This window comes from Anastrepha ludens, chromosome 2 (genome assembly GCF_028408465.1).
Source record: "Anastrepha ludens isolate Willacy chromosome 2, idAnaLude1.1, whole genome shotgun sequence".
Taxonomy (NCBI): domain Eukaryota; kingdom Metazoa; phylum Arthropoda; class Insecta; order Diptera; family Tephritidae; genus Anastrepha; species Anastrepha ludens.
Genome location: NC_071498.1, coordinates 45,986,418 through 46,000,278, shown reverse-complemented (window position 1 = coordinate 46,000,278; position 13,861 = coordinate 45,986,418). Strand labels below are relative to the sequence as shown.

Below are 13,861 nucleotides of genomic sequence, written 5' to 3'. Positions count from 1 at the left end.
AGCAAGTGTAGTGTTGTTTTCGAGAACAGGTTGCAAAAACGACAAGAGTTGTAGGATCATATCCAGAGCCTATGACGATGTCCGAGGCTTATTAGGTGCTTAAATCTCTTTTGATTATATCCTCCCAGTAAAGACTTAAAGGTATTCTCATAGTCCGGTGCAGTCTTACGTCTTATAGCCTTAGCTTTTCCATTTCAAACTCTTCCTTGATGACATGTTACTCTATGGACAAAGAGTGGTCAGATCCTATTAGTCTGAAGGCCGCAGCCTCTCTTGCCAATGCATGTCAACGAGTCATCTATATATCAGTTCAGAGTATACTCGTACTCCTTGAGCATCCTTTTAAAAAGAGTAGTTTTTTTTTTGTAACAGTTCATCAAGGCGACCGCCTTCAACGAATGGGTTGGTGCGTGACTACCATTCGGAATTCGGGGTACGTAGGTTCGAATCTCGGTGAAACACCAAAGGGAAGAAAAAGTTTTTTCTAACAGCGTTCACCCCGCGGCAGCCAACGACAAACCTGCGAGTGTATTTCTGCTATGGAAAAGCTCCTATAAAAAATATTTGCCGTTCGGAGTCGGTTTAAAACTGTAGGGACCATTTGTGTGGAATAACATCAAGACGCATGCACAAATAGGAGGAGGAGCTCGACCGAACACCCAAAAAGGCTGTAAGTGCCATTTATACATATATGTATACATATATATAACAGTTCATCAAACTCTGTCAGTTCGGGGTAGTCACCTAACGGTAGGCCCAGGAAAAATGCTGTTTCGATAGGTTGGGACGAAAGGTAGAAAGGTGTTAGGTGAGTGGCTTTCAGGGATAATGTGAATAGGTGGTTAGTATCGTACGAGATGTGTTCAAAAAGTGTCGCGAATTTTGAATTTTCGCAGGTTCGAAATTCGATTATCGATTATTTTGTGGCGATGTGTTGGTACTCATGTCTCTCACTCATGCCGACGAGTTCGGCCATTTTGAATGTTCAGTTAATTGATGACAGCTCCTTTGCTTGCACATGTTTCGGCTCGTCTTCGATTTTTACCTATTCAAAAAGTTGGATCAAAGAACGTGTATCAAATTTTGTGTGAAAAACGAAATTAAGTGCGCGGATGCATGTTGACTGTGTCATACGGAGAAGCTACTTTGGACCAAAGCAACGTTTATCGGTTCTACAAAATATTCTCAGAAGGCCGAGAAGATGGGAACGACGAAAAGCGTGCCGGACGCCCGAGCACATCAACAACAGATGAAAAAATTGATGAAGTGAAAAAATGGTATTGGCCAATCGCCGAATCACCGTTAGAGAAGTTGCTGAGGACCTAGACATATCGATTAGCTCGTGCCATTCGAATTTTTTCAATGATTTGGACATGAGACGGGTCGCCGCAAAATTCGTCCCAAAACTGCTCAATTTCGCCCAAAATCAGCATCGCATGAATATTGCCAATGAGATGTTGCACTCTGTCCGCGACGCCCCAAATTTACTTCAGAGGATCATAACTGGTGACGAATCGTGGGTTTATGGTTATGATGTGAAAACCAAAGCTCAATCATCTCAATGGAAACTGCCGCACGAACCAAGACCGGAAAAAGTTCGGTCGAATGTAAAAGTTTTGCTTACCGTTTTCTTCGATTGCAGGAGCGTTGTTCATCATGAGTTCTTGCCACAGGGTAAAACGGTCAATGAGGAACATTACCTGCAAGTTATGCGCAATTTGCGCGAAGCAATCCGCCAGAAACGCCCGGATTTGTGGAAGAACAAAAATTAGCTCTTGCGTCACACGACCCTGCTCACACATCGGTGCTTGTGCGCGACTTTTTGGCCAAAAACAAAACACTAATGATGCCACAGCCACCGTATTTCCCAGATCCCTGTGACTTTTTCTTGTTCCCGAAACTGAAGAGGCCCATAAAAGGACGACGCTACGCTACGATTGAGGAGATAAGGACGGCATCGAAGGAGGAGCTAAACAAGATAAAAATATGATGTTTTGAAGTGTTTCGAAGATTGGAAAAAGAGTTTTCACAAGTGCATAATTCCTCAGGAGGATTACTTTGAAGGGGACAAAATAGATATTAATGAATAAATAAATAATTTTTGAAAAAACACAAAATTCGCGATATTATTTGATCACACCTCGTATTTCGTATCTCTGTCTGATCCCGTAGTTGTAGTAGGAACGAAGTTCTCGTCAGTATAGTCGAAGAGATGCCTCCTGGCTCGCTTGGAAAGTGGGTCCACCTCCAGTAAGTGTCTTGAGGGGGTTTCCTACAGTAGGAGCTCAGGTTGCTAAGCAATTTACATCGCTTCTTAACCGCTAGTATGGTAGCCTCATGATGGAGATGTTGCAGGGAGACATCAGCAGACAGTCCGTGGCTGTCCTGATGGCAGTATTCTGACAGGTTGAAACTTTGTACTCTTGTGCAGAAAGGGGGTGGAGTGCTCTTGCTCAGGTGAGCCCCGAGGAGCAGTTGTGGTGATTGATGAAAGGGCCAGCGCATTACGCGAAGTACAAACCGTAAGTAGCAAGCAGACCAAACGTGCGCGGGTAAGAACGTGACGCGATTTCGCCATATTGACTGGGAGCACAAAGCGATGCAGAAACAGAGAAGGCGGACAGTTTTTGACGAACCGACGACAAGCACAGACTTTTGAGTGAAACACTCAATACAATGTCGTACAGAACATAGGTCGGTAGTGGGATAATATAACACTACTGCAACTTTTTCTGTCTCATTTACTTTAGAACCACCTATAAAGACAGTGGGAGTGATTGGGACTATCGGCGGTATATAACCTTCATATGCCTGCAGCAGAGGAACTTGGACGCAGTTACCTATTGTGTTTTCGGGCATAAACGCGGCTCTACCCAGATGTTATACTTTTTTGGTCCCAGGGAAGAATTAGCCGAGGTGGTAGTATTAGTGGGAGCGTGCTCCACGTACCATTGGTGTGACGACACCTTTGTTTGAGATGTTTCTGACATTTTGATTTAAACCAAGTCCTTCCTTAACCACAGATCTAAATTGCACGGATTGCAGTAATTTAGAATAACATCAGCAATTTTAAAAGTTATAGCACAAAGATGTGTTAGTACAGAATTGTTTGATTCACTGTCTTGAATGAAGTATCAAATATAAAGAAATACTCATTATATAAATACCGCACAACATATTTTTTGAATAGATTCGTGTAAGGCATATATTTCTCACCGGATACACATATTCCTCTCAATACTGGTATTTCAACAGAAAAAAAACGGTACAAGTGGGCAACACCAATACTATTTAAGGAGTACTGCCAAACTTCATTGTCAGTGAAATAGGATTGCCTTTCCTTTGAAATTTTGAAAGAGTGCGTATTAAATGTACGAACCCATTGTTAAATTTACTTTTAAATAATTTTTTTACTGAGACTTTATTAAAATGGGCTGTATTGTAATGTGGTTTGAGCAATTTAGGCAAAGTATAATAATTTTTTTAATGAAAATTGATGGAGATGTTAGAGAGAGGTTCCTGAATAACTTTTAAAACTCCCAATATTTCGTTGGTGATAGAGAAGGCTGTAATCAGGCAATTCCAAACTACTCACATACATTTTAAGTTTTAATTGATGAGAATCCCGAAGTTGGAAAGATGAGGGTTATTGTTTTGAAATGCGGTAAAAAGTTCTACGCAAAAATAGTCGCATTTACACACCCCCTTCTAGTCACAACTAAATTCAAAGGAACTTGGAATACGAATTTCGTTACTTTCTGCACTAACTTTTCACTAAACTACACAACTGTAACAAAAAATTTTACCACTATTCCCTCTTTATTATTTTATTAGTTATTTGTTTGGATAACATCTCAATATATGAAAAACATTTATTTTTCCTTGAACATTTCAAACAAAACTCACCACAAATTCCAATAATATTAGATTGGTGTAAAGAAATGCAACCATACATCTTCAATGGGAGTGCTGCCAATTCAATTTCTTTGCAGTATAGGAAAATGATTTATTGAATAAAACTGAGTAATACAAGATGGACGTAATTTTGTCGTTGTCGTCCAATTACAATTTTTACTTTATTTTTAATTTGTGAAAACTGTTTGAAACCAACATTAAAAGGCGCAACAGCAACTTAAAGTTCCGGTAAAAAAATTTCTACGTCAAAAATTGCAAAAAAAGTAAAATACAAATATTTAGAAGGCGTCGCGTGCTAAGTTCCGTTTGATTTCTATACAATTTTTGCTTTTACATTGCGTCTATGGATTTTTTCCAATTGTGTGTACTTTGGTGCGCGCGTATGTGTGCCGCTGAAAACGGTAGTTTTTTGTTTGGTGAAAAATCGAAGTTTGTTACGCCGCTGCAGTGGTTCAACGTCTTGCATTACTTGTGTGTGTGAAAATTTGTTAAAATTGCTGCAAGAAAATAGAAGTTCATCCAATAAGTAACATAGTGCCACATAAAAATTGCGGCTATAATTTGTGTATGCTTACATTCATGCAAGAAATAGTTAGTAAAGTGATTACAGCTGTGAAAACATTAGTGTCAAGACTGACTTAAACGTCAGTCAATAAGCAACTGTTCGTCCCACATAGATTGCAATACACAGATCAAAAAATTATAGTTATTACAGTTATAAAGCAACAAAAAGGGTGGAGATTCTGAAGCTTTACACAAAGTATTAGTGAAAGGAACGGTAAGTCGACACCTTGATATTTCAATATTTACAGTTGAGCTATCAGATGTGCTAATATCTTTCCGTAAAACGATTTCTGCTTTCCCTATTACATTTTCTCCGGCTTGGCTAATATATGCAGATGCAGATTGTATGAAGTTTTCTCAATTTTTTGCGTCGCCTCTGCTCAGCGCAAAAGTCGCAGATGTTTATTTTGTTTTTTGTTGGTGCGTTGGTAGGTAGCTAGTGGCAGAATCAACGAATTCCCTTGCAACGGCGCTGTTTGCGATGGTCGAAGCAGAAGCCGAAAGAAACAAAAACAATGGGCAGCATTCCGTTAATTCGAAATGGACAAAAGAAATGATAGAAGGAGAAGTGTGCACAGAGAATTTCAGGGTTGTGTGTAATTAATAAGGATAAGTGTTGCCAAATTATATTTAGGTTCAAATTTTTCAATGCTAATTTAATTGTGGTGAATTTTTGTACTGAATTTAACAATAACAAATTGAGCGCTTCAACTTAGTTTAGATAGAAAGCACGGTAAACGTCATAGATGACTAGATGTGAAACTCTTTTTCTCGTGAGAGCGCTGAAAAATGTGCATTTTTTACAAGTATGATAGAAAGAAGATTGCGCTCATCAGTGCGTACGTGACGTCACGTTGGCTGAGTTGTGCAGTATTGCCAACCATTTGCTCTTCGCAATAAATTGAGTGCTTTTTTATACCGAAAATGCGAAAATATTGAAGTTTCGTGTTTGTTTATTTTTTTGGCAAAACTTTCCTTTACTACCACGATATATTTGAGTGGGGGGCGGAGGGGGAGGGGGCGTGGCACCACCCACCACGCCCATTAGAAAGAGCAAGGTCACACCATTATAACTGTGAAAGTCCCAACCTCCTAGTGTCCCTATAGAACCCCCAGGAGAAGTTTAAAAATTAGGTTTTTTCCGACCGCATTTGCAGTTTGTACTGAAATACAGTTGAAGAGAAGAGTATACAGCAGTCGTCAACCCAGCAAGCATTTAACTTAGGTTTTATATTTCATAGCACTTATGAAAACGTTGTTTTATCGTTGCCGATGGCGAAAATTTAGGTCAAAAATTGTCCGATTTTGCATTATTTCACTATTTATAAATTTTTTTTTTTTGTAAAAATATTAGTTTTTGTTATAAACATGTATATTTGAAGTCAAAAAAGCGCCGCATTTTTATTCCAAATTTTCAGTATTTGTAAAAATATTTGTTTTTGTAATATATATGTATATTTGAAATCAAAAAAGCGCCGCAGGCGAAAATTTGTACTAAAAATCGCGCGATTTTTATTCCAAATTTTCAGTATTTGTAAAAATATTTGTTTTTGTAATATATATGTATATTTGAAATCAAAAAAGCGCCGCAGGCGAAAATTTGGACTAAAAATCGCGCGATTTTTATTCCAAATTTTCAGTTTTTGTAAAAATATTTGTTTTTGTAATATATATGCATATTTGAAATCAAAAAAGCGCCGCAGGGGAAAATTTGGACTAAAACTCGCGCGATTTTTATTCCAAATTTTCAGTTTTTGTAAAAATATTTGTTTTTGTAATATTATGTATATTTGAAACTAAAAAAGCGCCCCTATAAATAATAAAAGAATTGTTCGCTTTTGGTTGACTGGGTTTTTCTTATTTCGCTTTGTTATTCTCTCTCTCATCGTTCGTTTGACAGTTCGCTCCTCAAATTTATTCTGCACGGTATTACCAACGGTTAGAAGAACATTTGTAATAATAGAATTTTAATAGAATTTGGACTATTATTTAGTAAAAATAGCTTTAAATCGAATCTTAATGTAATAAAGAATGTTTATAAGGGATTTTGTTACTTTTCTGTGTTTGTATTTATGTGAAATAAGCGTCTGTAATAGGGCATTTTTTTAAGCTTATGCAAAAAAGCTGCATTTTTAACGTTAAATATTGCTATTAATTCTTAATTTTAATTTATAAAAAGTAATATAAATCAAAAGGCTGATATAGTGACTACATTTGCGTGTTATAATTTTTAAATTCGGTCCACGCACTTAGACATTATAAGCAAATATATCGTGGTAGAAAAGGAAAGCTCAGCCATTTTTTTTTGTTTTAATTTAAAGCTACCGAAACTTAAGGTTAAAAACAACTGTATTATTATACAAAAGAAGGTTAAAAATGGCCACTCTGAGAAGATTTTAGTGTTAATGAAAATTAGTTGGTTTTTATAAAATTTGATATTTTGAAAGTGTGAATTTAATTTTTGCTCCTTTTAAGGTTATGGAAGAATATTAAATGCCCCTCTCTCAACTCTTCTTAAGATTGAAAACTTTTTACACATTTTAAAAGGCGTTTGAATTTACTGAATGCGGATTAAAACCATAGAGGTGTAATCGTTTCTTCCTTCCATCAATCCTTAGTGGGACATAGGGCATCAAGAGGTGTATTCATTATAAAAATAACCAACAAAATACCAGAAAATACTAAAGAAACCAAAAAAATGCTAAATGAAGTTACGAAAATGGTAATCTGGCCATACTGGAGCTAAAATTACGTAACGCGTTGTCAAATTCGCTGAGAGCAAAGTAACGGGACCTCGATAGGCGCCATCTCATTATTCTTTCCATCATGCATTTTTTATAACATTTTTCAATATTGCCACACCGGTAGAAACATGAATTGGGTATTTTTGAACCAAAGGTCTGGAATTTTTAGTTTCCACACCACTATTGAGGTTAGTATTTAGTGTGCGGTAGCCTTATATCACTCGTAAACACCTACATATACTAAAAATAAGCACAATCCGTATGAAATATGTGCATAAATAAGCAAAAAATTTAAAAATTTATATGTAAATGAAATTATTTAAAACTGAAATACAAAAGTAATTTAATAATAATAAAATAATGAACGCGAAAAACATAAGTTATAATTAAAAACATGACTTATTGGCGATTTTTTAATATAACACAGAAATTGGGTAACCAAAAAAAAAAAAATCTCAAACAACGAACAGAATAAGTTAAAGCAAATTACCTTTAATTTTTGTAAAATATCTCAAACACAAATTCAGTTCCCTTACCTACGCTTTTCAACCATAGAATATTTACGTATATACAAATTTACATAAACCAACACACAGTTTTCAATAAAATTACATTATGTACATAAGACTAATTAAAAGTAGACGTCGAGAAGGATATAACGAGCTTTGGATTCTACAAACTCACTTAAATTCAAATTATTACATTTCAATTGAATTAATTTTAAGACAAATAATTATAAACATTTCAACACGTCATTTCTCCATTAAGCAAAAACGAACTGTTTTCGTTTGTTATTTTTGGCGCGTTACTTCTGGCAGTCTGCCATTTCGCCTATCAGCTGTTCAAAATCCCATAATGTGTGAGTGCTGCCAAGTTTTGAAACGTCCTCATGGGCGCGCTCTCTCTCAAAATGAATAAGTTTCACATCTAGTTATCTATGGTAAACGTTACACTGAAAAGCTGATCCTAAGTACTAAAGAATTTTGTAGGATTTGAGACTTAAATATTTATATATTTCGCTTTTTTATTCAAGCTAAAAGAATGTTTTTTCGAAACTCAACAATAATTGTGGTAGGAAATTTGGGAAAAATGCAAAGGTTTTTGCAATTTATTTGTATTTGTATTTTATTAGTACTCGTATATACAGGGTCCGGCACTCGAAGGGTCACCAATTTCAGAGCGCTCTCGCAGCTGTTCCACGGGCATCATCTGTCTGTTAGTTGTTTAGTTTTGTTTAAAAGTCCGCGGAAGCATTTTACCGAGAGTAAATGTGAAAGGCGGCCGCCGTAGCCGAGTGGGTTGGTGCGTGACTACCATTCGGAATCAGAGAGAACGTTGGTTCGAATCTCGGGGAAACACCAAAATTAAGAAAAACATTTTTCTAATAGCGGTCGCCCCTCGGTGACAACATCAAGACGCACACCACAAATAGGAGGAGGAGCTCGGCCAAACACCCAAAACGGTTGGCGCGTACACCAATGGAAAATCACAACCAGCGCACCATTACTCGTTACAATGATACTGGTAGCATCGCGAAACGTCATGGAGGTGGTCATCAAAAGACTGCAACGTCACATGAAATGGTTCAAAAAGTAACGAAGCGACTTGAGTGAAATCCACGACAAAGTGATAATCAAATGGAGAAAGAACGGAAAATATTTGACCGTAGCATCCGCCGGATACTGAAAAATGTTCTTAAAGTCATGCCTTACAAGATTCAAAAGCTGCATGATCTCACACCAAAGCAGCAGCAAGTCAGAGAGAGCGAAGGAGTTGCTTCGCTTAGCGGAATGCGACATAGGGTTTATTTGACTGACCATTCATGCGAGAATCTGAGTGATCAATTGGCCACGAGGACGCAGCACCCGCCACAGGTAATGATTTGGGCCGCTGTAACCGCAGATGGGCGCTCTTTAAACATTTTCATCGAGCCTTATTATCGGGAAAGTATCCAAACTTTATAACGTCCACACAATGGCTCTCAAATTCACCAAACGCAAATCCGATGGATTGTTCTCTTTGGGCCATTTTAGAGAGCAAGGTCCGAACTACAAGAGTCACCAGTCTCGAGGCGCTTAAAAAAGCAATTGTCCGCGAGTGGGCGAAAATACCTGTAAGTCACATTCGAGTAGCTTGCGATTCGTTTCTAGACCGTCTCAAGACCATAGTGAATGGCCGCTCCGAGTTCACACTGCTGAATCATAACACCCAACTTATACTATACTTACATATACATTTGCATATGAGGGCACCTCTCCCTGTGCTATCAGCGCTGCTACAACAAAACATTAACAAATGTGTGCCCGCCATCCTTTTCCACTAAACCCTGAAGCACTAATCTGAAATCTCTATTAGGCTAAAAATCTATTTTAGCTTCAAGTGGTACAGAAGCTAAAGACTAGCTAGACTCATACTTTTTTCTTCTGTGATAGAGGTTTTATATGTTATAACTAATGTGCTAATCCTGCGCGTGCTATATTTAAGTCTTTTGTTTTTATCCTTGCGTTCTCCTCTTCACCCATTTAATATTTGCTTATGTATACACTCCTTCCTTTCCTAATGCGACACTTTTTTGTGTGCGAGCCGCATGATTTCATTCAGCAAAATAGAAATAAATATGAATACTGTAAAAATGAGTCAAAAGCCGTGCCAAGTTTTATTGTTATACGTCATCCTTTTACGAATTATTTGCTTAGATATGTATGTATCCTCGTTTGATGTCTGTGCTTTGCGTTTTATTTACTTATTTATGGCTTGTTCGACTCGGTAAGTTTTTGTTTATAGTGACGTTATCATTGTTGGTGGGGCGCAGTTTATTGCTTTTATATTTATGCAACTTAATATTTAAATGACAGAGTTGTTGCCTAACGCAAGCTGTTTTCTACTATTTGAATTTGAACGGTTAACTGTGCGTGTAAATCAATATATCAGACTCGCCCAAAAAGGCCTACCTGTGTTAGGCCGTGCCTTTTTCTGTGTAATCAAATTAAGAAAAATGTTTTTTATTTTTATTATTTTAGTGCAGTAATTGTGAGTACAGAAAGATGCAACAAATAGAGAATGTACTATGCACTATTTATATGTATACAATGGAGCTTATGGACTTTTGGACTTCTAACGAAATATTTTGGTTCAATACAGGGCATTCATGGTTTTATTTTATGCGCTATTGCTGGTGCAGTAACATCAGCTATCTAGCGTCATCTAACGGTAGTCCTAGGAAATATGGTAGAGTTGAGTTAGATCTTATGGACATCTGAAAATGTCCATACATATTTATGTTTTATTTATTTTCAACGGATAGTAGTTGACCTGGGAAAACGACATTTGTAGGCGAGGGTTTATGTAGGTCTAAATGATTTTTCGATGAATGTCGTCCGATGGATATGGTTGAATGTAGTCCGCCAGCAACACATATTGTTGAACCTCTTTATTTTAGGAGATGTGTACATGAGGCACAGTTAGTATCTGACGATGTGGACCCTCTGTTTTTTGTTGTTGTTGTAATATGATAAACATTCCAAATAAATATTTGGGGGATGTTGCTGGAGTGACACTCCTTGGCCGCATATGATTCCGGTTCGTTCCGTTAGTGTGCAACCGACTGTCGTGGAAACAGAAACTTGGCGTGCAAGAGATCAATGGTGGTCTGGAGCACCTTCCTGCTGTAGCCAATGATAGTTCAAGTCCATGGCTTCACTTTTGGCCACAACAAATCGTTTATCGTGCCTCTGTAGAAGTCACGGTTGACTGAAATGGCGTTCTCAGCAGCATTTTCAAAGAAAAATGGGCAGACCTCCATGTGATTCAAAGCATAACAGCTTAATAAGAGTTATATGTATATATAAAGAGTTAGTAGGTCTGAACTTGATTGCTTTTGATATGCACAACTTTGAATTTTTAGCAAGTGTCGAATAGATGAATCAACTGGTACAAATAAACTCGCTACCGGCGAATCTTGCTCGATAACTTGCTAGTTGCTTTCACATGCAAATTTTTCGTCAAGTGAGCAGAGTCCAGAGATAGCGAACAGAGAAGTGGCAGAGCGAAGGCGCCTATTGTTGTTTTCAATTTAGTTTTACAGTAGTGTCTCGCATTCCTCAACATTGGATTTTCGCAATAGCAAATTTGTTTACATTAAGGGGCTTTTATATGCTGAACTGCGTTATCGTGGTGCAACAGCACCTTCTTTTTCGCCAAACGCTGCACAGTGGTTCCGCCATAGGACATTGGATGAAAATAGTCATGTTAAAATTATGCAACAATATTTAGCTAAATGTTAGTTAATTAGTCATAGTAACTTAGAGTACAAAAGAAATTTCAACTGCACAAACAATTCACTTATAATTGTGCCTCCAAAGTAAGAGAATTTAAAAAGTGATAGTTAGCGTGGTCTCCGCTCCGTACTTACGCAGTTCCGGGACGTGTTATTTTTCTAAGCATTACTGGGTTTATGACCTGTTGTACAATGGAAATTCAAGTTGAAGGTATGTACGACCTGTTAAATGTTTTGTCATCTTTTTTAATTATTATTTAATAGGTTTTCAGACCGTACGAAATATGTACTTTAAAATTTGCCGTTTATTTTTTTTTAAGAAGTTTGTAAAGTTTTAACTAAGTTCGCACGAATCTGCACAAATGAAACATACATTAAAATATTCTTACGTATGTCCTCTTTAAAGAAAAATAATTTCCAGCTGCGATGACCTGCGATTGCGCTTGATGTAGGGTCTAATCTGTACCTATGTGTAGGATTTTGAAAAATGTGATTCTACCAAAATTGCTAATAAAGACTTTTTTTTGTTTTAGGTGTAAATTTGAAGTGTTCTTTTACGCGCGTGCATATTCTGGACACGTGGTTATGTTACAATAACATTAAAAATGGTATTGATAGATTTCGCCACGTACTGAAGAACATAATTCAAGCTTTACCAAACTCTGAGAATTTAACCTTAGAAGACGTTGAAAATCGTGTTTCTTGGATCTGTTCACGGATTTCTCGATACTGGAAAAAAGTGCAAACCCGCCTGTTGTTAAAATCGAGAACCATAGTTATAAAGTAAGTCATTCTTTACAATTAACTATGGTTGATGGTAAAGTGTGCTGTGGTCTTAGTGACTCATCTACGAGTAAATGTTATATTTGTGGTGCGACATCTAAAAATGAATGACTTAGAAAAGTGTAGAAACAAACAAGTAAACTCCAGTAGATTTGAATTTGGTTATCACCCCTGCATTCTTGGATTAACTTTTTTGAATACTTTATTCATGTTTCTTCTAGAATCGAATTTAAAAGGTGACAAGCACGTTCATCTGAGGAAAAAGCACTTTTAGCTAAGAGAAAGGAATTTGTTCAGAGGGAGTTTAGAGAACAATTAGGCTTGATAGTTGACAAACCGCGAATTGCAGGAAGTGGCACCTCTAATGATGGAAATACAACACGGACATTTTTCTTTCATTCAACCATATCATCCGAAATCACAGGAATAGACAGACACGTTATAGACAGATGTAGTTATCTCCTACAATGTCTTTCATCTGGTTTTGAAATTAATTCGAATAAATTCAAAATATACGCACTAGACACTGCTAAAATTCTAGTTAGTAAATATTCATGGTATAATTTACCTGCATCAGTGCATAAAGTGCTCATTCATGGGTCGGAGGTGATCGATCATTGTTTATCATCAATTGGAGAATTATCAGAGGAGGCAGCTGAATCATGTAATAAATTAGTGAAACAATTCAGACGTGACAATACCAGAAAGCACTCAAGAACTGTAACTAACACGGATCTTTTGCACAGGCTTCTTCTTAATTCCGATCCATTTATATCTAGTCTACGAAAATTACCATGTAAAAAGAAATCTATGATGTCAAGAGAAGTGTTAGATTTATTGAATTAAAAGTTTTGTATTTCTAAGTACATTAACTTTTTAGAAGTGAATATTTTATTGTTTTCATAAATAAGAATAAGTTAATTCATTAAAGTATACTTTATGCTCATCCTTTCGGAATTTAATGATTTTTTCTATTATTGTTTATAATTTAAGATTTATGCAAAACTTTAAACGAAACAAAAAAATTTTATATAAAAAATGTGTGTACCTAATTTTCCTTTGACTTTTTATATTAATTATATTACTTTATTATGTATTATTTATTATTATTATATCTTTACTTTTATATGTCTTAATGTTTTTTAAGAAATACAAATATTTCTCAACTTAAAAACGTACTAAAAAGTCATTTATCACGCCAAAAGTTCTTATGACCGCTCTTCCTACGCGGCGGGACCACTGTGCGCTGCCGTGTCTTCTTCAATTTTTTGTGAAAGCGGTCCAATAACTCACTGTAGTATTGTCCAGTGATTGTTCTCCCTTCTTTTAAAAAATCCATGAGGATTCGTTCACATCCGTTGGAATACCAAAAAATCGTCGCCATGACCTTTCCGGCCGATGGGGCTCTTTTCGCCTTCTTTGGAGCAGATTTACAGGGAGAAATCCACCCGAACACTGCATCGAAGTTAACAGCTGCAACCGCTGGTTTCGTTCCGGTGGACACACCTATGACCTCTGTTACTTCGCGCACTTTCGTTCGTCGATCAGCGAGGATCATGTCGTGGACTTTCTGAATGAT

The 13,861-nt window shown here is 36.8% G+C and overlaps 1 protein-coding gene and 1 long non-coding RNA gene across 6 annotated transcripts in view; one reads left to right on the top strand and one right to left on the bottom strand.

Annotated features, from left to right (window-relative positions):
* The first annotated feature begins 4,009 nt into the window (after window positions 1–4,009).
* Window positions 4,010–13,861, top strand: part of LOC128870377 (protein mini spindles) — a 59,243-nt gene continuing 49,391 nt past the window's right edge. For 4 of the 5 annotated variants that reach the window (XM_054113013.1, XM_054113008.1, XM_054113001.1 and 1 more), the window contains exon 1: window positions 4,406–4,693. The gene's annotated coding sequence lies outside the window, so the exon portion shown is untranslated. Of the gene's footprint in view, window positions 4,144–4,405; window positions 4,694–13,861 lie in introns of those variants that run through there. The other variant, XM_054112995.1, reaches the window with a different exon arrangement.
* Window positions 4,274–4,581, bottom strand: LOC128870399 (uncharacterized). Its single transcript, XR_008455369.1, has 2 exons — window positions 4,491–4,581; window positions 4,274–4,412 (listed from the first exon to the last, which is right to left on the bottom strand). It is a non-coding gene; the product is annotated as an uncharacterized LOC128870399 (long non-coding RNA).